Raw genomic sequence first — 25,050 nt, 5'->3', positions numbered from 1 at the left:
AATTAGCCTTTCCCCCAATTGCTCTGATTCCAGCAGTGTGAGGAAGATTCGGGAGGACGGGGCTCATGTAATCTTAATAGCCCCGTTCTGGTCGAAGAGGCCTTAGTTTTCTTGGATGATGAGAATGTTCATCTCCGACCCATGGGTACTCCCGGACCTCCCAAACCTCCTCTCCCAGGGCCCAGTTCATCATCCGCAGGTTGCAAGTTTATACTTGACAGCCTGACAATTAAAAGGGAGCTACTAGAAAATAGAGGTTTTTCTCTGGGGCTGGTATCTTCACTACTACAAAGTAGGAAACCCATTACAACCAAACAATACGGGAAAGTATGGAAAAAATTCCTTTCATCCTCGGGAGCCAAAATATATGAGAGGGTCCCTCTTAAGGCCATTATAACGGTCTGAGCAAGGGAGAGAGAGAGAGTGGACCCTCTGGACCGTGTGAAAACCTACCCCTGGGTGAGCGGACCTAGTGAAGAACCAACCCCTATACAGGGACCGTCAGGGGCAGGCCCAGAGGTCACTTACCCACGGTGAAGTACCGAGAGGGATGGCTCAAGTAGGAGAGAAGAAGGCTCGAATGGGAAACCCAGGAAGACTGTGAACAGACCGGAGAGCAGGAAACCGGAACGGAGCAAGGCTGTGGAAAAACAAAAGGTAACGTTAGACACTAGACAAGGGAAGGAAAGGGAACTGAAGGGAAACCTGAAGGGAATAAACGGAAAAACAACGGAGAAAGCGAAGCCAAGAACAGAACCAGGTGGTACTGAGTACGAGGCGAAAGCACAGGAAGGTAGGGCCAGAAGCACAAGCAAAGTTATGACAATCAGGCACCTAGCAGCAAGGGAGAACACCTCTTATAGCAGAGGCAGGAGCAGGATTGGCTGCGGGAATTACTGACCTTGGTGACCCCAGGAAGTAGAGATGGGTGCAATGCGCCTGCGTCTACTGGAGAATCCAGAGTGCCTGCGCAAAGTCAGCATTCCCCCAGAGGAAGAATACACCGGAAGTGTAGTGGAATCACTGGCGCACCTGGACCCGGAAGTAGTGAGCTGGGAACACGCCGCTGCAGGGAAGGAGAGAGTGACGCGCCCAGACCAAGCAACGGAGCGGCGGGAGCGCGCAGCCGCTGGAGCAGACACCGCAGCACGGGAGGAAGGGGCGACGCACCAGGACCCAGCAGCAGGACAATGAACAACAGCGGTAACAGTGGAGGAGGAGACGCGCCGGGACCCAGCGGAAGTACCGCGGTGAGCAACAGTGATAGCGGCGGTAACATTACCCCCCTCCTTACAACTCCCCCTATGTAAACTGGCAAGAAATTTGTTAAGAATACGAGGGGCATCTATGCTCTCCAAAGGTTCCCAAGATCTCTCCTCAGGACCAAAGCCCTTCCAATCTACCAAGAAAAAATCTTTCCCACGAATCTTTTTAATGGCTAAAATATCCCTCACCTCGAAAATATTGTCAGTGCTGACTGGTTGAGAAGATGAACTAGAAGAAGGGTGGAAGTGGTTAAAGATAGCGGGTTTAAGTAGAGAGACATGAAAGGTATTGGGAATACGGAGTGAGGCAGGCAATTTCAGCTTGTAGGCGACATCGTTGTCCGAACACAACAAAAAAAGGAGTTTTCCCTGAGGCTTCACTGGAGTGATTATTGTAAGCAAACTCTGCCCAAGGGAGAAGGTTGACCCAATCATCATGGTGAGCATTGGTGAAGTGTCGCAGATAGGCAGCTAAGGTCTGGTTAGTTCGTTCAGCTTGACCGTTGGTTTGAGGGTGGTAAGCGGAAGAAAAATCCAGAGACACCGTTAGGAGTTTGCACAGAGCTCTCCAGAAGCGGTAAGTAAATTGTACTCCTCTGTCCGACACGATGTGCAGAGGAAAGCCATGGAGTTTGAAAATGTTCTGGATGAATATTTTCGCCAACTCAGGAGCAGAGGGTAAACTGGGTAGTGAAATAAAGTGAGCCATTTTGGAAAACCGGTCCACCACGACAAAGATGACCGTACATCCGGAAGAGGTAGGTAAGTCGGTAATGAAATCCATGGCAATATGCTGCCAAGGTGCTGACAAAACTGGAAGAGGAAGAAGATTACCAAAGGGTAGCTGTCTGGGTACCTTATTCCTGGCACAGAAAGGACAAGATGCGACAAGTTCTTTGACGTCCAGATGTAACGTAGGCCACCAATAATACCGAGAGATGAGAAGGAAAGTCTTCTTCGATCCTACATGACCAGCCAATTTAGAAGAATGACCCCAGGATAACACCCTCTTTCTGTCGGAGTCCAAGATGAGGTTTTTACCAGGTGGAGGACGAATCACTTGTAGAGGAGCCACGGTTATGACCTTGGAAGGATCTATGATGTATGCTGGTTGTTCCACAGTATCTAGCGGCTGAAAAGACCTAGACAGCATGTCTGCTTTAATGTTTTTATTGCCGGGCCGAAAACGTAGCTCGAATTCAAAACGGGCAAAAAATGGAGACCATCTTGCTTGTCGAGGGTTCAGTCTTTGCGCAGTTTGCAGATAGGCAAGATTTTTATGATCAGAGAAAATCACAAATGGATGTGCAGATCCTTCTAACAAATACCTCCATTCCTCCAAAGCCAACTTGATGGCTAACAACTCACGATCTCCTATAGTATAGTTTCGTTCAGAAGACGAAAAGGCCTTAGAATAGAAACCGCAGGGAACCACCCGACCTTCAGAAGTCTTTTGCAAGAGCACTGCACCGGTTCCCGTAGATGAAGCGTCTACCTCCAGAATGAAAGGTTTATTAACCTCTGGGTGATGCAAGACTGGAGCGGATGAAAAAGACGTCTTGAGAGATTCAAAAGACTCTTCAGCTTCTGGGGACCATGCCTTAGAGCAGGAACTTTTACGGGTGAGGATGGAAAGAGGCTGGATCACAGACGAGAAATGTGGAATGAATTGCCTATAGTAATTGGCAAAACCAATAAACCATTGGATGGCTTTCACCCCGCAGGGACGCGGCCAATTAACTATGGCACTCACTTTTTCGGGATCCATCTTAAGACCTGAATCTGAAATGATATATCCAAGGAACGGCAAGGAGGTCTTCTCGAACAGACATTTCTCGTACTTGGCCTACAGGTGGTTATCCCTCAAACGGCAGTACCGCGGTGAGCAACAGTGGTAGCAGCGGTAACAGCCATACTAGAATTTCTGCAAAAAGGTTTAGAAATTGGTCTGGCCACTAGTACCCTGAAAGTCCATGTACCAGCTTTGGGGGCTTTATTCAACTATGATTTGGCGGGTTATAGATGGGTTTCCAGGTTCATCAAGGCAGCCGGTAGATCAAGACCACTTCCTGTAGAAATTACCCCTCAGTGGGATTTAAATTTAGTCCTTAAAGCCTTGACTAAACCTCCCTTTGAACCCTTAGTGGATGTCTCATTAAAAATCTTATCCCTTAAAACATCCCTGCTGGTCGCGCTCACCTATGCACATAGAGTTAGTGACATACAGGCTCTATCTGCTAACCCCCCTTTCACTCAATTCCTGGATGATAGGGTTATTCTCAAAACTGACCCAGGATTCTCCCAAAGGTAGCATCCCGATTCCATAGGACACAAGAGATATCTCTTCCCTCCTTTTGTCCTAACTAGTGTTGAGCATTCCGATACTGCAAGTATCGGGTATCGTCCGATACTTGCTGTATCGGAATTTCCGATACCGAGATCCGATACTTTTGTGGTATCGGGTATCGGGTATCGCAACAACATTAATGTAATAATGTGTAAAAAAGAGAATTAAAATAAAAAATATCGCTATACTCACCTGTCCGACGCAGCCGGGACCTCAGCGAGGGAACCGGCAGCGTTGTTTGTTTAAATTTCGCGCTTTTACTTGGTTACGTGAAGTCCCGGCTTGTGATTGGTCAGGGCGGCCATGTTGCCGGGACGCGGACCAATCACAGCAAGCCGTGACGAAATTACGTCACGGCTTGCTGTGATTGGTCCGCGTCCCGGCAACATGGCCGCCATTAACCAATCACAAGCCGTGACGTCACGGGAGGCTGGACATGCGCGTATTTTGAAAAGCGCGCGTGTCCAGCCTCCAGTGACGTCCCGGCAACATGGCCGCCATTAACCAATCACAAGCCGGGACGTCACGGGAGGCTGGACATGCGCGTATTTTGAAAAGCGCGCGTGTCCAGCCTCCAGTGACGTCCCGGCAACATGGCCGCCATTAACCAATCACAAGCCGGGACGTCACGGGAGGCTGGACATGCGCGTATTTTGAAAAGCGCGCGTGTCCAGCCTCCAGTGACATCCCGGCAACATGGCCGCCATTAACCAATCACAAGCCGGGACGTTACGGGAGGCTGGACATGCGCGTATTTTGAAAAGCGCGCGTGTCCAGCCTCCCGTGACGTCACGGCTTGTGATTGGTTAATGGCGGCCATGTTGCCGGGACGCGGACCAATCACAGCAAGCCGTGACGTAATTTCGTCACGGCTTGCTGTGATTGGTCCGCGTCCCGGCAACATGGCGCCGTGACCAATCATAAGCCGGGACGTCACTGGAGGCTGGACACGCGCGCTTTTCAAAATACGCGCATGTCCAGCCTCCCGTGACGTCACGGCTTGTGATTGGTTAATGGCGGCCATGTTGCCGGGACGCGGACCAATCACAGCAAGCCGTGACGTAATTTCGTCACGGCTTGCTGTGATTGGTCCGCGTCCCGGCAACATGGCCGCCCTGACCAATCACAAGCCGGGACCTCACGTAACCAAGTAAAAGCGCGAATTTTAAACAAACAACGCTGCCGGTTCCCTCGCTGAGGTCCCGGCTGCGTCGGACAGGTGAGTATAGCAATATTTTTTATTTTAATTCTTTCTTTTACACATTAATATGGTTCCCAGGGCCTGAAGGAGAGTTTCCTCTCCTTCAGACCCTGGGAACCATCAGGAATACCGTCCGATACCTGAGTCCCATTGACTTGTATTGGTATCGGGTATCGGTATCGGATTGGATCCGATACTTTGCCGGTATCGGCCGATACTTTCCGATACCGATACTTTCAAGTATCGGACGGTATCGCTCAACACTAGTTCCTAACCCTAAAAACAAGGAGGAACAGTCATTACATACATTGGATGTTAGGAGATGCCTGATGCATTACATAGACGCCACCAGAGAGAGTAGGGAGGATGGCTCTCTTTTTGTATGCTTTCAGGGTCCCCGGAAGGGGAAGAAAGCCTCCGAGGGCACCCTGGCAAGATGGATCACAGACGCCATCAGCCTGTCATACTCATCAAGTGGGGTACCCGTACCAGGAAATATCAAAGCGCACTCAACGAGAGCAGTAGCAACCTCTTGGGCGGAGAAGGCTGGAGCTTCAATCGATCAGATATGTAGAGCTGCTACCTGGTCTTCACCATCTACATTCTATAAGCACTATAGATTGGACCTTATCTCCTCTTCGGACCTTACCTTCGGTAAAAGGGTTCTGGAAGCGGTGGTCCCTCCCTAAATGTACAATATCTGCAATTCTCTCCGTGGTGCCATCACGGGCGTCAGAGAAAGTATAGTTCTTACCAATAACGGTATTTCTCTGAGCCCATGACGGCACCCGTACATTCCCTCCCTTCACTTATGGGTGTGCACATTAATATAGTTCCCTATGCTAATTATCTAATAGTCACGCGGTATCTCAATTAAGTTTTCAAGTAATGCTAAAATCAAGACTCTATTCATTAGTCTCCCATCATTCTCAAGTAAACAACTGATGTGGGAGAGAGGTACCGCCTTTTTATCTGTAGGCTTCCTGTTCTTGATGGGCGGATCCCCTCTCTCCGTGGTGCCGTCATGGGCTCAGAGAAATACTGTTATTGGTAAGAACTATATTTTTTGCAATAAAAAGCGTCTTTTAGTTTGTGACTGCTGCCAATCATAAAAATCCGCTAAAAAACCCGCTATAAAAGTAAATCAAACCCCCCTTCATCACCCCCTTAGTTAGGGAAAAATAATAAAATTTTAAAAAATGTATTTATTTCCATTTTCCCATTAGGGTTGGGGCTAAAGTTAGGGTTAAAGTTGGGGCTAAAGTTAGGGTTAGGGTTGGGGCTAAACTTAGGGTTAGGGTTGGGGCTAAAGTAAGGGTTAGGGCTACAGTTAGGGTTGGGGCTACAGTTAGGGTTGGAGCTACAGTTAGGGTTAGGGTTGGGGCTAAAGTTAGGGTTAGGGTTGGGGCTAAAGTTAGGGTTAGGGCTACAGTTAGGGTTGGGGCTAAAGTTAGGGTTTGGATTACATTTATGGTTGGAATTAGGGTTGGGATTAGGGTTAGGGGTATGGTTAGGGTTATGGTTGGGATTAGGGTTAAGTGTTATGGTCTGGTGGCCTAAGAGTAGCATGGGACGTACTCTGGAGAAGGTGGTACCTGTACTGACCACAGACCCTGAACCTAACACCGCAACTAGAAGTAGCCGTGGAATGTATCTAGCGCTCCCTAGACATCTCGACACAGCCGGAGGACTAATTACCCCTAGAGATAGAAAAGGGAAAACTATCTTGCCTCAGAGAAAATCCCCAAAGAACAGGCAGCCCCCCACAAATATTGACTGTGAGAGGAGAGGGAAAAAACATACACAGACTGAAATGAGAATTTAGCAAAGGAGGCCACTTCTAGCTAAATAGAAAGGACAGGACAGAGTACTATGCGGTCAGTATTAAAACACTAGAAAATATCCACCACAGAAAATACAAAAACTCCACAGCTAACTAAAGACATGGAGTGTATATCTGCATCTCCAGAGATACCAGCTTGGCTAAACAAATCCTTATACAGACCAAGCTGGACAAGACAAAACATGGAAAATAACTGAACAATAAGACCACAGCATGTGGACAGCAAAATCAAGGCCAAAACTTATCTTTGTTGAAAGGAACTGCAAAGCAGAAGAGACCAGGCAGGGATGTGAATCCTCCAGGAACAATGGACAACTGGCACTGACTAAAGGGTGAAGCAAGACTAAATAGCCCTGTCCAAATTGCAAAAAGTGAAAACACCTGATAAATGCTGTGATTCAGAGACAGCAGCGCTACCACTTACAACCACCGGAGGGAGCCCAAGAGCAGAATTCACAACAGTACCCCCCCCTTGAGGAGGGGTCACCGAACCCTCACCAGAGCCCCCAGGCCGATGGCAAGAAAGCCACCCAATCATCCTGATCAGCAGACACAAAGCATCTCAAATAAGTTTCCAAAGTCTGATTAGTTCGCTCGGTTTGGCCATTTGTCTGAGGATGAAATGCGGAAGAAAAAGACAAATCAATGCCCAGCCTAGCACAAAAGGCCCGCCAAAACCTAGAAACAAACTGGGAACCTCTATCGGACACAATGTTCTCTGGAATGCCATGCAAACGAACCACATGCTGAAAAAACAACGGAACCAAATCAGAAGAGGAAGGCAACTTAGGCAAAGGTACCAAATGAACCATCTTAGAAAATCGGTCACAAACCACCCAGATAACTGACATCCTCTGGGAAACCGGAAGATCCGAAATAAAATCCATAGAAATATGCGTCCAAGGCCTCTCAGGGACCGGCAAAGGCAAAAGCAACCCACTAGCGCGGGAACAGCAAGGCTTGGCCCGCGCACAAGTCCCACAGGACTGCACAAAAGAACGCACATCCCGTGACAAAGAAGGCCACCAAAAGGACCTACCAACAAAATCTCTGGTACCAAAAATCCCAGGATGACCGGCCAACACAGAACAATGAACCTCCGAAATCACTTTACTAGTCCATCTGTCAGGAACAAACAATTTCCCCACTGGACAGCGGTCAGGTTTATCAGCCTGAAATTTCTGAAGAACCCGTTGTAAATCTGGGGAGATGGCAGAAAGAATCACCCCTTCCTTCAGAATACCGACCGGCTCAAGGACCCCAGGAGAATCAGGCAAAAAGCTCCTAGAGAGGGCATCAGCCTTAACATTCTTAGAACCCGGAATATACGAGACCACAAAATCAAAACGGGAGAAAAACAGGGACCATCGGGCCTGTCTAGGATTCAGCCGTTTGGCAGACTCGAGATAAATCAGATTCTTATGATCGGTTAAGACCACAATACGGTGCTTGGCCCCCTCAAGCCAATGTCGCCACTCCTCAAATGCCCACTTCATAGCCAACAACTCACGATTGCCGACATCATAATTGCGTTCCGCAGGCGAAAACTTTCGAGAAAAGAAGGCACACGGTTTCATGAAGGAACCATCTGAATTCCTCTGAGACAAAACGGCCCCTGCCCCAATCTCAGAAGCGTCAACCTCAACCTGAAAAGGAAGTGAAACATCCGGCTGACGCAACACAGGGGCAGAAGTAAATCGGCGTTTAAGCTCCTGAAAGGCAGAAACAGCCGCAGAGGACCAATTCGTTAACATCAGCGCCTTTCTTCGTCAAATCGGTCAGGGGTTTAACCACACTGGAGAAGTTGGCAATGAAACGGCGATAAAAATTAGCAAAGCCCAAAAATTTCTGAAGGCTCTTCACGGATGTGGGCTGGATCCAATAATGAATGGCCTGAACCTTAACTGGATCCATTTCTATAGATGAGGGAGAAAAAATGAAGCCCAAAAAAGAAATCTTCTGTACTCCAAAGAGGCACTTAGACCCCTTCACAAACAAGGCATTATCACGAAGGATCTGAAATACCATCCTGACTTGTTTCACATGAGACTCCCAATCATCTGAAAAAATCAAAATATCATCCAAATATACAATCATGAATTTATCAAGATAATTCCGAAATATATCATGCATGAAGGACTGAAACACAGATGGAGCATTAGAGAGTCCGAATAGCATCACAAGGTATTCAAAATGGCCTTCGGGCGTATTAAACGCAGTTTTCCATTCGTCCCCCTGCTTTATACGAACCAGATTATATGCCCCTCGAAGGTCAATCTTAGTAAACCAACTAGCCCCCTTAATCCTAGCAAACAAATCAGAAAGCTAAGGCAAAGGGTATTGGAATTTGACCGTGATCTTATTCAAGAGGCGATAATCAATACAGGGTCTCAAGGAGCCATCTTTTTTGGCAACAAAGAAAAAACCTGCTCCCAATGGTGAAGAAGATGGCCGAATATGCCCCTTCTCCAAGGACTCCTTCACATAGCTCCGCATGGCGGTATGTTCTGGCACAGACAGGTTGAAAAGTCGGCCTTTAGGGAACTTACAGCCTGGAATCAAGTCAATAGCACAATCACAGTCCCTATGCGGTGGAAGGGAACTGGACTTGGGCTCATTGAATACATCCTGGAAATCTGACAAAAACTCAGGAATTTCAGAAGAGGGGGAGTGTTGTAAATTCTACTCTTGGGCTCCCTCCGGTGGTTGTAAGTGGTAGCGCTGCTGTCTCTGAATCACAGCATTTATCAGGTGTTTTCACCTTTTGCAATTTGGACAGGGCTATTTAGTCTTGCTTCACCCTTTAGTCAGTGCCAGTTGTCCATTGTTCCTGGAGGATTCACATCCCTGCCTGGTTCCTTCTGCTTTGCAGTTCTTTTCATCAAAGATAAGTTCTGGCCTTGATTTTCTGTCCACATGTAGTGGTCTTATTGCTCAGTTCCTTTCTATGTTTTGTCTTGTCCAGCTTGGTCTGTATTAGGATTTTTTTAGCCAAGCTGGTATCTCTGGAGATGCAGATATACCCTCCATATCTTAGTTAGCTGTGGAGTTTTGGTATTTTCTGTGGTGGATATTTTCTAGTTTTTTAATACTGACCGTATAGTACTCTGTCCTGTTCTTTCTTTTTAGCTAGAAGTGGCCTCCTTTGCTAAATTCTCATTTCAGTCTGTGTATGTTTTTTCCCTCTCCTCTCACATTCAATATTTGTGGGGGGCTGCCTGTTCTTTGGGGATTTTCTCTGAGGCAAGATAGTTTTCCCTTTTCTATCTCTAGGGGTAATTAGTCCTCCGGCTGTGTCGAGATGTCTAGGGAGCGCTAGGTACATTCCACGGCTACTTCTAGTTGCGGTGTTAGGTTCAGGGTCTGCGATCAGTACAGGTACCATCTTCTCCAGAGTATGTCCCATGCTGCTCTTAGGCCACCAGATCATAACAGGGGAGGAGGCAATTGACATCACAGGAACACCACCATGAACCCCCTGACAACCCCAACTAGTCACAGACATAGATTTCCAATCTAATACCGGATTATGCACCTGTAACCATGGGAAACCCAGCACAATAGCATCATGCAAATTATGCAACACCAGAAAACGACAATCTTCCTGATGGGCTGGCGCCATGCACATGGTCAGCTGTTGTGAATTTGCTTTTTGCTCCCTCTAGTGGTTACTAGTTTTTTGACTCTGGTTTTTCTGTCATTCCTTTTATCCGCACCTGGGTCGTTAGTTAGGGGTGTTGCTATATAAGCTCCCTGGACCTTCAGTTCTATGCCTGGCAACGTAGTTATCAGAGCTAGTCTGCTGTGCTCTTGTCTACTGATCCTGGTTCCAGTTATATCAGCTAAGTCTGCCTTTTGCTTTTTGCTATTTGTTTTGGTTTTGTATTTTTGTCCAGCTTGTTCCAAATCTATATCCTGACCTTTGCTGGAAGCTCTAGGGGGGCTGGTGTTCTCCCCCCGGACCGTTAGACGGTTCGGGGGTTCTTGAATTTCCAGTGTGGATTTTGATAGGGTTTTTGTTGACCATATAAGTTACCTTTCTTTATTCTGCTATTAGTAAGCGGGCCTCTCTGTGCTAAACCTGGTTCATTTCTGTGTTTGTCATTTCCTCTTACCTCACCGTCATTATTTGTGGGGGGCTTCTATCCAGCTTTGGGGTCCCCTTCTCTGGAGGCAAGAAAGGTCTTTGTTTTCCTCTACTAGGGGTAGCTAGATTCTCCGGCTGGCGCGTGTCATCTAGAATCAACGTAGGAATGATCCCCGGCTACTTCTAGTGTTGGCGTTAGGAGTAGATATATGGTCAACCCAGTTACCACTGCCCTATGAGCTGGATTTTTGTATTCTGCAGACTTCCACGTTCCTCTGAGACCCTCGCCATTGGGGTCATAACAGTTTGCCAGGCCCGTATTAAATGTTTAATGCATTGCAGAAGAGGGATTATAAGAAAGAAGATTCTGAGTTTTTTTTTTCTTTTTCCCCTTTACCTCAGAGTGGCTATGCTTGCTGCAGACATGAATGTCCAGACCTTGATTACAAGTGTGGACCAGCTGGCTACTCGTGTGCAGGGCATACAAGATTATGTTATCAGAAATCCTAGGTCAGAACCTAAAATACCGATTCCTGAACTGTTTTCCGGAGACAGGTTTAAGTTTAGGAATTTCGTGAATAATTGTAAATTGTTTTTGTCCCTGAGACCCTGTTCATCTGGAGATTCTGCTCAGCAAGTAAAAATTGTTATTTCGTTCTTACGGGGCGACCCTCAGGATTGGGCTTTTTCGCTGGCGCCAGGAGATCCGGCATTGGCTGATCTTGATGCGTTTTTTCTGGCGCTCGGTTTACTTTATGAGGAACCCAATCTTGAGATTCAGGCAGAAAAGGCCTTGCTGGCTATGTCTCAGGGGCAGGACGAGGCTGAAGTGTATTGCCAAAAATTTCGGAAATGGTCCGTGCTGACACATTGGAACGAGTGTGCACTGGCCGCTAATTTTAGAAATGGCCTTTCTGAAGCCATTAAGAATGTTATGGTGGGTTTTCCCATTCCCACAGGTCTGAATGATACTATGGCACTGGCTATTCAAATTGACCGGCGGTTGCGGGAGCGCAAAACCGCAAATTCCCTCATGGTGTTGTCTGAACAGACACCTGATTTAATGCAATGTGATAGAATCCTGACTAGAAATGAGCGGAAAATTCATAGACGCCGGAATGGCTTGTGCTACTACTGTGGTGATTCTACACATGTTATCTCAGCATGCTCTAAACGTATAGCTAAGGTTGTTAGTCCTGTCACCGTTGGTAATTTGCAACCTAAATTTATTCTGTCTGTAACTTTGATTTGCTCACTGTCATCTTATCCTGTCATGGCGTTTGTAGATTCAGGTGCTGCCCTGAGTCTCATGGATCTCTCATTTGCTAAGCGCTGTGGTTTTACTCTTGAACCATTAGAAAATCCTATTCCTCTTAGGGGTATTGATGCTACACCATTGGCAGCAAATAAACCGCAGTATTGGACACAGGTTACCATGTGCATGACTCCTGAACACCGCGAGGTGATACGTTTCCTGGTTTTACATAAAATGCATGATTTGGTTGTTTTAGGGCTGCCATGGTTACAGACCCATAATCCAGTCCTGGACTGGAAGGCTATGTCAGTCTCAAGTTGGGGCTGTCGTGGTATTCATGGGGATTCCCTGCCTGTGTCTATTGCTTCCTCTACGCCTTCGGAAGTTCCGGAGTATTTGTCTGATTATCAGGATGTCTTCAGTGAGTCTGAGTCCAGTGCACTGCCTCCTCATAGGGACTGTGACTGTGCTATAGATTTGATCCCAGGCAGTAAATTTCCTACGGGAAGACTGTTTAATCTGTCGGTACCTGAACATACCGCTATGCGTTCATATATCAAGGAGTCTCTGGAGAAAGGACATATTCGTCCGTCTTCTTCCCCTCTTGGTGCGGGATTCTTTTTTGTGGCAAAAAAGGACGGATCTTTGAGACCTTGTATTGATTATCGGCTTTTAAATAAGATCACTGTCAAGTTTCAGTATCCTTTACCGCTGTTGTCTGACTTGTTTGCCCGGATTAAGGGTGCCAAGTGGTTCACCAAGATAGACCTTCGTGGTGCGTACAACCTTGTGCGCATTAAGCAAGGTGATGAATGGAAAACCGCATTCAATACGCCCGAAGGTCATTTTGAGTACTTGGTGATGAATTTTGGGCTCTCCAATGCGCCTTCAGTTTTTCAGTCCTTTATGCATGACATTTTCCGGAAGTATCTGGATAAATTTTTGATTGTTTATCTGGATGATATTTTGGTTTTTTCTGATAATTGGGATTCGCATGTGGAGCAGGTCAGGTTGGTCTTTAAAATTTTGCGTGAAAATTCTTTGTTTGTCAAGGGCTCAAAGTGTCTCTTTGGTGTACAGAAGGTTCCCTTTTTGGGGTTCATTTTTTCCCCTTCTGCTGTGGAGATGGACCCAGTCAAGGTCCGAGCTATTCTTGATTGGACTCAGCCCTCGTCAGTTAAGAGTCTTCAGAAGTTCTTGGGCTTCGCTAACTTCTACCGTCGTTTTATCGCTAATTTTTCTAGCATTGTGAAACCTTTGACGGATATGACCAAGAAGGGCTCCGATGTAGCTAACTGGGCTCCTGCTGCCGTGGAGGCTTTCCAGGAGTTGAAACGCCGGTTTACTTCGGCGCCTGTTTTGTGCCAGCCTGACGTCTCACTTCCCTTTCAGGTTGAGGTGGATGCTTCGGAGATTGGGGCAGGGGCCGTTTTGTCGCAGAGAGGCCCTGGTTGCTCTGTTATGAATAGTGTTGAGCATTCCGATACCGCAAGTATCGGGTATCGGCCGATACTTGCGGTATCGGAATTCCGATACCGGGATTCCGATACTTGCCGCGTATCGGATACCGGAATCGGAAGTTCTAAGATTCAAAAAGCAGAAATTCAGCCAATGAGATTGATTCCAAGTGTGGGCACATCCTGTTTAGCATGGAGGGCATGAAACTACTGGCAAGGCTGTGATTGGCTGGTGTAATGATGTCATGATGCAGTTTAAAAGTCGCTGGCGCCATTTTGCGATCACTCTGCTGTGAATTCAGTTAGTGACAGGACGCTGTTTGCTGACTGAGGGACAGTTTAGAGATAGCGATTTGCTTCTTTGTGCTTTCCAAAGGCTAATTTAGCAACCGCTGTGTTCACCTACTATTCACCTTGCTTTTGCCTTGTAGCGCTGTTTTCACAGCGATCTGCAGGGTCTGTGTGTGTGTGTGTGTGAGTGCAGCCCAGTCTCCAGTCTGAGTGCAGCCACATAGGCCATCCATAGTTGGTTGTATTCAGTTCAGGGAGGGTGGTTCATTGCCTCATACTGTTCCTTTTTTTTTTTTTTTTCCCAAGTAGTGTAGTCTGCTGCTAATTTATTCAAAAAAATCCTATTAGTGTCTTTCCACCCGTCTCCAGCTAATTTGTGGAAAAACACTACATAGGATAAAGTAGAGGAGGGTTTTTGGGCCTTGCAGCGCCGTTTACGGCTGTCTGCACGGTCTCCGTGTGACTGCAGCTCGCCCTGTAATCTGTGAGCAGCTGTAGCCTGGTTGTCTCCAGCTCAGGGTTTTTCACTGCGTCATACCGCCAAATCAATTTTCTTTTTTTTCAAAGTAGTGTAGTCTGCTGCTAATTAATTTAAAAAAATCCTATTAGTGTCTTTCCACCCGTCTCCAGCTAATTTGTGGAAAAACACTACATAGGATAAAGTAGAGGAGGGTTTTTGGGCCTTGCAGCGCCGTTTACGGCTGTCTGCACGGTCTCCGTGTGACTGCAGCTCGCCCTGTAATCTGTGAGCAGCTGTAGCCTGGTTGTCTCCAGCTCAGGGTTTTTCACTGCGTCATACCGCCAAATCAATTTTCTTTTTTTTCAAAGTAGTGTAGTCTGCTGCTAATTAATTTAAAAAAATCCTATTAGTGTCTTTCCACCCGTCTCCAGCTAATTTGTGGAAAAACACTACATAGGATAAAGTAGAGGAGGGTTTTTGGGCCTTGCAGCGCCGTTTACGGCTGTCTGCACGGTCTCCGTGTGACTGCAGCTCGCCCTGTAATCTGTGAGCAGCTATAGCCTGGTTGTCTCCAGCTCAGGGTTTTTCACTGCGTCATACCGCCAAATCAATTTTCTTTTTTTTCAAAGTAGTGTAGTCTGCTGCTAATTAATTTAAAAAAATCCTATTAGTGTCTTTCCACCCGTCTCCAGCTAATTTGTGGAAAAACACTACATAGGATAAAGTAGAGGAGGGTTTTTGGGCCTTGCAGCGCCGTTTACGGCTGTCTGCACGGTCTCCGTGTGACTGCAGCTCGCCCTGTAATCTGTGAGCAGCTATAGCCTGGTTGTCTCCAGCTCAGGGTTTTTCACTGCGTCATACCGCCAAATCAATTTTCTTTTTTTTCAAAATAGTGTAGTCTGCTGCTAATTTATTCAAAAAAATCCTATTAGTGTCTTTCCACCCGTCTCCAGCTAATTTGTGGAAAAACACTACATAGGATAAAGTAGAGGAGGGTTTTTGGGCCTTGTAGCGCCGTTTACGTCTGTCTGCACGGTCTCCGTGTGACTGCAGCTCTATCTGTTGTCAGTTCAGCCCCCAAAAAATAAATAAATAATAAAGTTCACCAAACACACCAGTTACACCACTTTACATTTCTGTAGGCCACATTAGCTCATATTTGTGTCTAGTCCACACTTTAGATAATTAGTGCTTCTTATACCTGTTAGGAGGAGTTGCTCAGGAATAAGCACACAAATCCGTTAGTACTTTTCTGCTTATCTTTATCAGTCAACCAAGATGAAGAAGGCAGTGAGTAAGGCACGGGGGCGTGGGAGCCGTCGCGGAGCAGGGAGGGGACGTGGGGATTCTGTGCCTGCTGCGGGCACCGGTGACTCATCAGCACCCACTTTCACCAGGCAACAGTCGTTCATGCGAAGCTTTGTGTCCGAGCGCCGTACACCGCTGCTGCGTGAAGAACAAATTGAAGCTGTTGTCGGATGGATGGCAGCTAATGCATCAACTTCCATTAGTGCCACATCCTCTCAGACACAGAGCACTGGAGAGCAGCCATCTGTCTCTTCACCACCTGCCAAATTGCCCAGGCAGACAGAGAGCCCAGGACAGGAGCCGTCTCTACTTCTGTTCTCTGAATCTCTTGGCTTGGAAACAGGGGGCCAGCCAAGCAGCATTGGAGAAATGGAAGAAGAGGCAGGGTGCAGTGATGCCCAACAGCTTTTTCTGTCTTCCTCTGAAGAGGCGGGTGGGCCAGTGGCTCCGGTCACCACATCGCAGGCCGCATCAGCTGATGATGACACTCAGGTGCCACTTACTGGTGCGTGCTCTGCTGCTGAGACTACCCAGGAGGAGCAGTTGGGGGCAGAGGGTAGTGTAGATGATGAGGTCCTCGACCCATCTTGGCGTGAGGGACAGGAAGGTGGTGGGAGCAGCTCTGAGGAAGAGATTCCCCGTACGGCCCAAAGAGGGAGAGGGAGGGGGAAGACTGCGGATCCTGCAGCCTCCGCTTTGGCACCCGTTAGGAGCATGTCTCTTCCAAAAGCCAAAAAGGGCGCTCCCAAGACTTGCAGTGCCTGGTCCTTTTTTGACACAGTTGCAGATGACATTTGCTATGTCAGATGCAACGTGTGTCATCAAAAAGTCAAAAGAGGTCGAAATGTCAGCAACCTCAATACCTCCAACATGTGGAAACATGTGCGCAACAGGCACCCGGCGGAGTTAGAAAAACACACTGAAGAGGTAGGCCAACCAACAGCGGCAGCTACCACCTCTTCAGCTCGTGTTGCCTCTTCCTCTACCTCACACGCAGCTGGTTCGGCGTCCTCCCAGGATCGCCGTGGAAGAACCTCTGCCCCTGTTGTCCAGAGACCCGCTGTAATTCCACCCGCAGCGCCACTTTCCCAGTCATCCACACACTCCCAGCCCAGTCTACAGCCATCGGTAGTACAGGCATGGGAGAAAAGGCGGCCTTTCTCGTCAAACCACCCACGAGCACAGGCTCTGACTGCAGGCATTGCCAAACTTCTGTCACTGGAAATGCTGTCATTCAGGCTGGTGGAGACTGACAGCTTCCGTGACTTCATGTCATTGGCAGTCCCACAGTACAAAGTGCCCAGCCGCTTTTACTTCAGCAGGCAAGCCGTCCCTGCCCTGCAGAAGCATGTGGAGGGACACATAAAACACGCGCTACTGAACGCCGTCAGTAGCAAGGTCCACCTCACCACCGATGCGTGGACCAGTCAACATGGACAGGGGCGATACCTTTCCCTCACTGCCCATTGGGTTAATGTCGTTGAGCCGGGTACAGACCGTGCGAGTGGCGCAGGACGTGTCCTGCCCACTCCAAGGATTGCAGGAATCCATTCTGTACGCATTGACTCCTCCTCTTACACCAGTTCCTCAGAATCATCGCTGCAGGAGCCGTCACAGTCCACCTCCACATGGACCCGTGATGAACGTGTACCTGTTACGACCGACATGAGCACAGCCGTGGCCAAACGTCAACAGGCCGTCTTGAAATTAATTTTCTTGGGGAATCGTAGCCACACAGCGCAGGAGCTCTGGAATGCCATCAAGCAGGAGAGCGATGTGTGGTTTGTGCCAGCGAATCTCCAGCCAGGCATGGTAGTGTGTGATAATGGCCGAAATCTGGTGGCAGCTCTGGGCCTCGGCAACCTCACTCACATCCCATGTCTGGCACATGTGCTCAATTTGGTCGTGCAGAGCTTTTTGAGGGACTATCCGGATCTTGATGCACTGCTGCACAAGGTCCGCCTAGAGTGTGCTCACTTGCGGCGTTCCAGCACGGCAAAAGCGCGCATTGCGGCTCTGCAGCGCCGACACCGCCTGCCGGAACATCGCATCATATGTGACCTACCTACCAGGTGGAATTCCACGTTACATATGTTGGAGCGGTTGTGTGAGCAGCAGCAAGCTGTAATGGAGTACCAGCTGCTTCAGGCGCAAAAAAGTCGCAGTCAGCGCCGTACAGACTTCACAACCACAGAGTGGGCCACTATGAATGACGTCTGCCAGGTTTTGCGTCCCTTTGATTATTCCACGCGGATGGCGAGTGCAGATGATGCACTAGTCAGCATGACTGTCCCCCTTATCTGCCTGCTTGAAAAATCACTGCAAGCGCTAAGGGATGATGTTGTGGAAGAGGTGGAGGATGAGGATTCACCATTTCCATCATCTTCTGGACAGTCAGCGCCACGTGGTTCCTCACAAACGCGTAGGCAGGGGACCGTTTGTGAGGAGGATGAGGAGGAGTCAATGGAGGAGGAAGACATCCGTCCAGAGGAGGGAGTTACACAATTGTCCAGTACTCAGTGTGTACAGCGAGGGTGGGGTGATGACGAGCGGGCAGAGATCACGCCTCCAGCAGGGGACAGCGTTTCTTGGGCAGTTGGCAGTCTGCAGCACATGGTGGATTACATGCTGCAGTGCCTGAGAAACGACCGCCGCATCGCCCACATTCTCAACATGTCTGATTATTGGGTGTTCACCCTCCTCGATCCTCGCTACCGGGACAACGTAGAAAGCCTCATCACACCGTTGAACCGGGAGCGAAAAATGCGGGAGTACCAAGACACACTGGTCAATTCCATCATCTTCTCCATTCCAACTGAGAGAAGTGCTGCTAGTGCATTCCAAAGCAGCTCAGTGCGTCCAGGCCGTGGTGGAGGCTCTGCACAAAGAGGGAGCAGAAGCAGTGCCTCTGCCCAAGGCAAGACCAGTATGGCCGAACTGTGGCACAGTTTTCTGTGCCCGCCACAAAAGTCTACACCATCACAGACGGCTCCAGTCAGCAGGAGGCAACGGTTCCGTCAGATGGTGACAGACTACATGTCTTGCCCTCTTGCTGTACTCCCAGACGGCTCTTCCCCTTTCAAGTTTTGGGTCTCAAAGCTGGATACATGGCCAGAGCTAAGCCAGTATGCATTGGAGGTGCTGTCTTGCCCTGCGGCCAGTGTATTATCGGAACGTGTCTTTAGTGCTGCAGGTGGTGTACTAACTGACCGTCGCATGCGACTATCCTCCGATAACGTTGACCGGCTTACTTTCCTGAAAATGAACAAGGCCTGGATCTCGCCGGAATTTGCCACTCCTCCTCCTGATTGAATAATTAGGTCACTGTATACGTTATCCAGGTCTCCTGTTGTGTTCATCTTTCTACCACCTGAACTTAAATTCCTGGGCTCCAACACCGCCAGTTGAGGCTCAGACGTGCCGTCTGCACAGTCAAAACATACGACCCAGTGTTATTGGGTTTCAGTAACGTCAGCTGATCCCCAGCTGTGTAGCCGGCAATGTGTCATGCGACCGCCACGCTGACACAACAACTGAAATGTAAGGGAATCTGTCCCCCCCCCCCCAAGGCGTTTGTTACTGAAAGAGCCACCTTGTGCAGCAGTAATGCTGCCCAAGGAAAAGGTAGCTATTTTTGTTTAGCTCCTTGCACACGCAGAACTTAACACTTATAAAATGTGTCCACTGATACCGTAAAACCGTCCCGGAGGTGGGACTTTCCTTCGTAATGTGACGCAGCCCAGCCGTCATTCCTACCCCCCCGGCGCCGCGCACCGGCTCCTCAGCGTTGTTTTATTCCGTCCAGGAGCCTGCGCTGTTATGTTATCCCGTGGCCAGGCACACTTAGCGCTGCCCGTCTTCTGGCATCATTTGGTGTCTGGATGGCTGCGCCTGTGCGGCCGCGCTGGCAGAGAGCCCGCCTCGCAGTGTCTTCTGATTTAATCCCACTGGGGGCCTGGGATCCATGGACATGCGCAGTGCATATCTGAACCTCCACCTCTCACTCATTTCCCTATGGCTTCTTCAGACTGTTCGGTGTCAGCTGGTCCCTAACAGCATGCCACGGCCGTGACACCGCACAGTCTGAAGAAGCCATAGGGAGATGAGTGAGAGGTGGAGGTTCAGATATGCAGTGCGCATGTCCATGGATCCCAGGCCCCCAGTGGGATTAAATCAGAAGACACTGCGAGGCGGGCTCTCTGCCAGCGCGGCCGCACAGGCGCAGCCATCCAGACACCAAATGATGCCAGAAGACGGGCAGCGCTAAGTGTGCCTGGCCACGGGATAACATAACAGCGCAGGCTCCTTGACGGAATAAAACAACGCTGAGGAGCCGGTGCGCGGCGCCGGGGGGGTAGGAATGACGGCTGGGCTGCGTCACATTACGAAGGAAAGTCCCACCTCCGGGACGGTTTTACGGTTGCAGGGGACACATTTTATAAGTGTTTAGTTCTGTGTTTGCAAGGAGCATGATGAAAAGAGCCACCTTTTCCTTTTGCATCTTTTGTGCTGCACAAGCTGGCTCTTTCAGCTACAAACGCCTTGGGGGGGGGTTAAAGGTTCCCTTTCGACTTTCTCAGGCTTCGGCCTACATTGTGTTCCTCTGCTTTTCCACCTGTCCCTGGGCTCCAACACCGCCAGTTGCCGTCCAGAAGTGCTGTACGCACAGTCAACAGTCCCTCCTCTGTTATTGGGGTTCAGTAACGTCAGCTGTTCCCCTGCTGTGTGTGTGGCAATCCCTCCTACCTCCTCCAACCTCCTCCTCCTCCACCCGTCCCTGGGCTCCAACACCGCCAGTTGCCGTCCAGAAGTGCTGTACGCACAGTCAACAGTCCCTCCTCTGTTATTGGGGTTCAGTAACGTCAGCTGTTCCCCTGCTGTGTGTGTGGCAATCCCTCCTACCTCCTCCTACCTCCTCCAACCTCCTCCTCCTCCACCTGCCCCTGGGCTCCAACACCGCCAGTTGCCGTCCAGAAGTGCTGTACGCACAGTCAACAGTCCCTCCTCTGTTATTGGGGTTCAGTAACGTCAGCTGTTCCCCTGCTGTGTGTGTGGCAATCCCTCCTACCTCCTCCAACCTCCTCCTCCTCCACCCGTCCCTGGGCTCCAACACCGCCAGTTGCCGTCCAGAAGTGCTGTACGCACAGTCAACAGTCCCTCCTCTGTTATTGGGGTTCAGTAACGTCAGCTGTTCCCCTGCTGTGTGTGTGGCAATCCCTCCTACCTCCTCCAACCTCCTCCTCCTCCACCCGTCCCTGGGCTCCAACACCGCCAGTTGCCGTCCAGAAGTGCTGTACGCACAGTCAACAGTCCCTCCTCTGTTATTGGGGTTCAGTAACGTCAGCTGTTCCCCTGCTGTGTGTGTGGCAATCCCTCCTACCTCCTCCTACCTCCTCCAACCTCCTCCTCCTCCACCTGCCCCTGGGCTCCAACACCGCCAGTTGCCGTCCAGAAGTGCTGTACGCACAGTCAACAGTCCCTCCTCTGTTATTGGGGTTCAGTAACGTCAGCTGTTCCCCTGCTGTGTGTGTGGCAATCCCTCCTACCTCCTCCAACCTCCTCCTCCTCCACCTGCCCCTGGGCTCCAACACCGCCAGTTGCCGTCCAGAAGTGCTGTACGCACAGTCAACAGTCCCTCCTCTGTTATTGGGGTTCAGTAACGTCAGCTGTTCCCCTGCTGTGTGTGTGGCAATCCCTCCTACCTCCTCCAACCTCCTCCTCCTCCAACCGTCCCTGGGCTCCAACACCGCCAGTTGCCGTCCAGAAGTGCTGTACGCACAGTCAACAGTCCCTCCTCTGTTATTGGGGTTCAGTAACGTCAGCTGTTCCCCTGCTGTGTGTGTGGCAATCCCTCCTACCTCCTCCAACCTCCTCCTCCTCCACCCGTCCCTGGGCTCCAACACCGCCAGTTGCCGTCCAGAAGTGCTGTACGCACAGTCAACAGTCCCTCCTCTGTTATTGGGGTTCAGTAACGTCAGCTGTTCCCCTGCTGTGTGTGTGGCAATCCCTCCTACCTCCTCCAACCTCCTCCTCCTCCACCCGTCCCTGGGCTCCAACACCGCCAGTTGCCGTCCAGAAGTGCTGTACGCACAGTCAACAGTCCCTCCTCTGTTATTGGGGTTCAGTAACGTCAGCTGTTCCCCTGCTGTGTGTGTGGCAATCCCTCCTACCTCCTCCTACCTCCTCCAACCTCCTCCTCCTCCACCTGCCCCTGGGCTCCAACACCGCCAGTTGCCGTCCAGAAGTGCTGTACGCACAGTCAACAGTCCCTCCTCTGTTATTGGGGTTCAGTAACGTCAGCTGTTCCCCTGCTGTGTGTGTGGCAATCCCTCCTACCTCCTCCAACCTCCTCCTCCTCCACCCGTCCCTGGGCTCCAACACCGCCAGTTGCCGTCCAGAAGTGCTGTACGCACAGTCAACAGTCCCTCCTCTGTTATTGGGGTTCAGTAACGTCAGCTGTTCCCCTGCTGTGTGTGTGGCAATCCCTCCTACCTCCTCCAACCTCCTCCTCCTCCACCCGTCCCTGGGCTCCAACACCGCCAGTTGCCGTCCAGAAGTGCTGTACGCACAGTCAACAGTCCCTCCTCTGTTATTGGGGTTCAGTAACGTCAGCTGTTCCCCTGCTGTGTGTGTGGCAATCCCTCCTACCTCCTCCTACCTCCTCCAACCTCCTCCTCCTCCACCTGCCCCTGGGCTCCAACACCGCCAGTTGCCGTCCAGAAGTGCTGTACGCACAGTCAACAGTCCCTCCTCTGTTATTGGGGTTCAGTAACGTCAGCTGTTCCCCTGCTGTGTGTGTGGCAATCCCTCCTACCTCCTCCAACCTCCTCCTCCTCCACCCGTCCCTGGGCTCCAACACCGCCAGTTGCCGTCCAGAAGTGCTGTACGCACAGTCAACAGTCCCTCCTCTGTTATTGGGGTTCAGTAACGTCAGCTGTTCCCCTGCTGTGTGTGTGGCAATCCCTCCTACCTCCTCCAACCTCCTCCTCCTCCACCCGTCCCTGGGCTCCAACACCGCCAGTTGCCGTCCAGAAGTGCTGTACGCACAGTCAACAGTCCCTCCTCTGTTATTGGGGTTCAGTAACGTCAGCTGTTCCCCTGCTGTGTGTGTGGCAATCCCTCCTACCTCCTCCTACCTCCTCCAACCTCCTCCTCCTCCACCTGCCCCTGGGCTCCAACACCGCCAGTTGCCGTCCAGAAGTGCTGTACGCACAGTCAACAGTCCCTCCTCTGTTATTGGGGTTCAGTAACGTCAGCTGTTCCCCTGCTGTGTGTGTGGCAATCCCTCCTACCTCCTCCAACCTCCTCCAACCTCCTCCTCCTCCACCTGCCCCTGGGCTCCAACACCGCCAGTTGCCGTCCAGAAGTGCTGTACGCACAGAGCCAAACACCTCGCCAATGTGTTAGTGGGGTTCAGCACCGCCAGCTGTTCCCCTGCTGTGTATACGGCAACGTGTACTGCGACCGCCACGCAGGCACAACAAGTTAAATGTAAGGGAACCTGACCCCCCCCCCCCCCCAGGCGTTTGTTACTGAAGGAGCCACCTTGTGCAGCAGTAATGATGCAAAGGGAAAAAGTGCCTCTTTTCGTGATGCTCCTTGCACATGCTGAACCAAACACTTATGAAATGTGTCCCCACACAGCGTTAAACCGTCCGGTAGGTGGAACTTTCCTTTGTCGTGTGACGCAGCACAGCCATCATTTTTACCCCCTTGGCGCCGTGCGCCGCCTCCTCAGCGTTGTTTTAATCTGTCCCGGAGCCTGCGCTGTTAGGTTAGCCCTTGGCCATGCACACATGTTGCGCTGCCCGTCTTCTGACCTCATTTGGTGTCAGGCTGGCTGCGCCTGTGCGGGTGCGCTGGTCGAGATCCCGCCTCGCAGTGTCGTCTAATGTAATCCCACCGCGGGCCTGTGATCCGTGCCCGTGCGCAGTGCATATCCTCTCCTCTCACTCCCCTCCCTACGGCTTCTTCAGACTGTGCGATGTCAGCTGGTCCCTAATAGCATGCCACGGCCGTGACACCGCACAGTCTGAAAAAGCCGTAGGGAGGGGAGTGAGAGGAGAGGATATGCACTGCGCACGGGCACGGATCACAGGCCCGCGGTGGGATTACATTAGACGACACTGCGAGGCGGGATCTCGGCCAGCGCACCCGCACAGGCGCAGCCAGCCTGACACCAAATGATGTCAGAAGACGGGCAGCGCAAAATGTGTGCATGGCCAAGGGCTAACCTAACAGCCCAGGCTCCGGGACAGATTAAAACAACGCTGAGGAGGCGGCGCACGGCGCCAAGGGGGTAAAAATGATGGCTGTGCTGCGTCACACGACAAAGGAAAGTTCCACCTACCGGACGGTTTAACGCTGTGAGGGGACACATTTCATAACTGTTAGGTTCCGCATGTGCAAGGACCATAATTAAAAGAGCTAAGTTTACCTTTTCCAGCATTAGTGCTGTACACAATGGCTCTTTCAGCTACAAACGCCTGGGGGGGGGGGGGGTTAAAGGTTTCCTTTCAACTTGCTCGAGTGCAGGCTTCGGCCTACACTCCGCTCCCCCTGCTCCTCCTGCTGACCCTGGGCTCCAACACCGCCAGTTGGGGCCCGGTACTGCTAGCTGCACAGAGAAAAACACCTCGCCAATGTGTCAGTGGGGTCCAGCACCGCCAGCTGTTCCCCTGCTGTGTAGCCGGCAACGTGTCCTGCAAAAGTCACGCAGACACAACACACCCAAAGCTGCCGCCTGTGCAGGCTTCGGCCTACACTCCCCTCCCCCTGCTCCTCCTCCTCCTGCTCCTCCTCCTGCTGTCCCTGGGCTCTAACACACCGCCAGTTTTTGCCCAGATGTGCTAGCTGCACAGAGAAAAACACCAGCCAATGTGTCAGTGGGGTCCAGCACCGCCAGCTGTTCCCCTGCTGTGCAGCCGGCAACGTGTCCTGCAAAAGCCACGCAGACACAAGAACTGAAATTGAAGGGAACCTGTCCCCCCTCCCCCAGGCGTTTTTACGTTATCCAGCCACCTTGTACAGCGGTAATGCTGCATGTGTGCAAGGTGGCTCAGAAACGTATTCTCCTCGCACATGTGGAACTGAAAACACGTCTGCAATGTGTCCTCTGTGTGACCATTTAACCGTCCCGGTGGTGTGACTTTCCTTTGTAATGACACGCTGCAACCCCCTTGGTAGCGCTGCCCGTCTTCTGGCATCATGGTTTGGCTGCCTGCGCCTCTGCGGCCGCCCTGACCCACACAACGCCCCTCGGTGTCTTATTTATTGGGACTGCGAGGGTGTGATTGATGGGCAGGATCAGTGCATCAGTTCGCCTGTCCCTCCTCTCCTTCCGCCTTCTTCGGACTGTGCGGCTTCATGGCCGTGGCATGCGATAAGGGATCAGATGACGCCGCACAGTCTGAAGCGGGTGTAAGGACCCGAGTGTGAGAGGCGAACATATGTGCTGCGCCAGGCCCTGAATCCCAGCCCCGCAGTGTTTTAACAATGTTAAGACACTGCGGGGCTGGGATTCATGGGCATCGCGA

Source organism: Ranitomeya variabilis, chromosome 1, assembly GCF_051348905.1.
Source record: "Ranitomeya variabilis isolate aRanVar5 chromosome 1, aRanVar5.hap1, whole genome shotgun sequence".
NCBI lineage: Eukaryota > Metazoa > Chordata > Amphibia > Anura > Dendrobatidae > Ranitomeya > Ranitomeya variabilis.
This window is presented reverse-complemented; position numbering follows the sequence as displayed.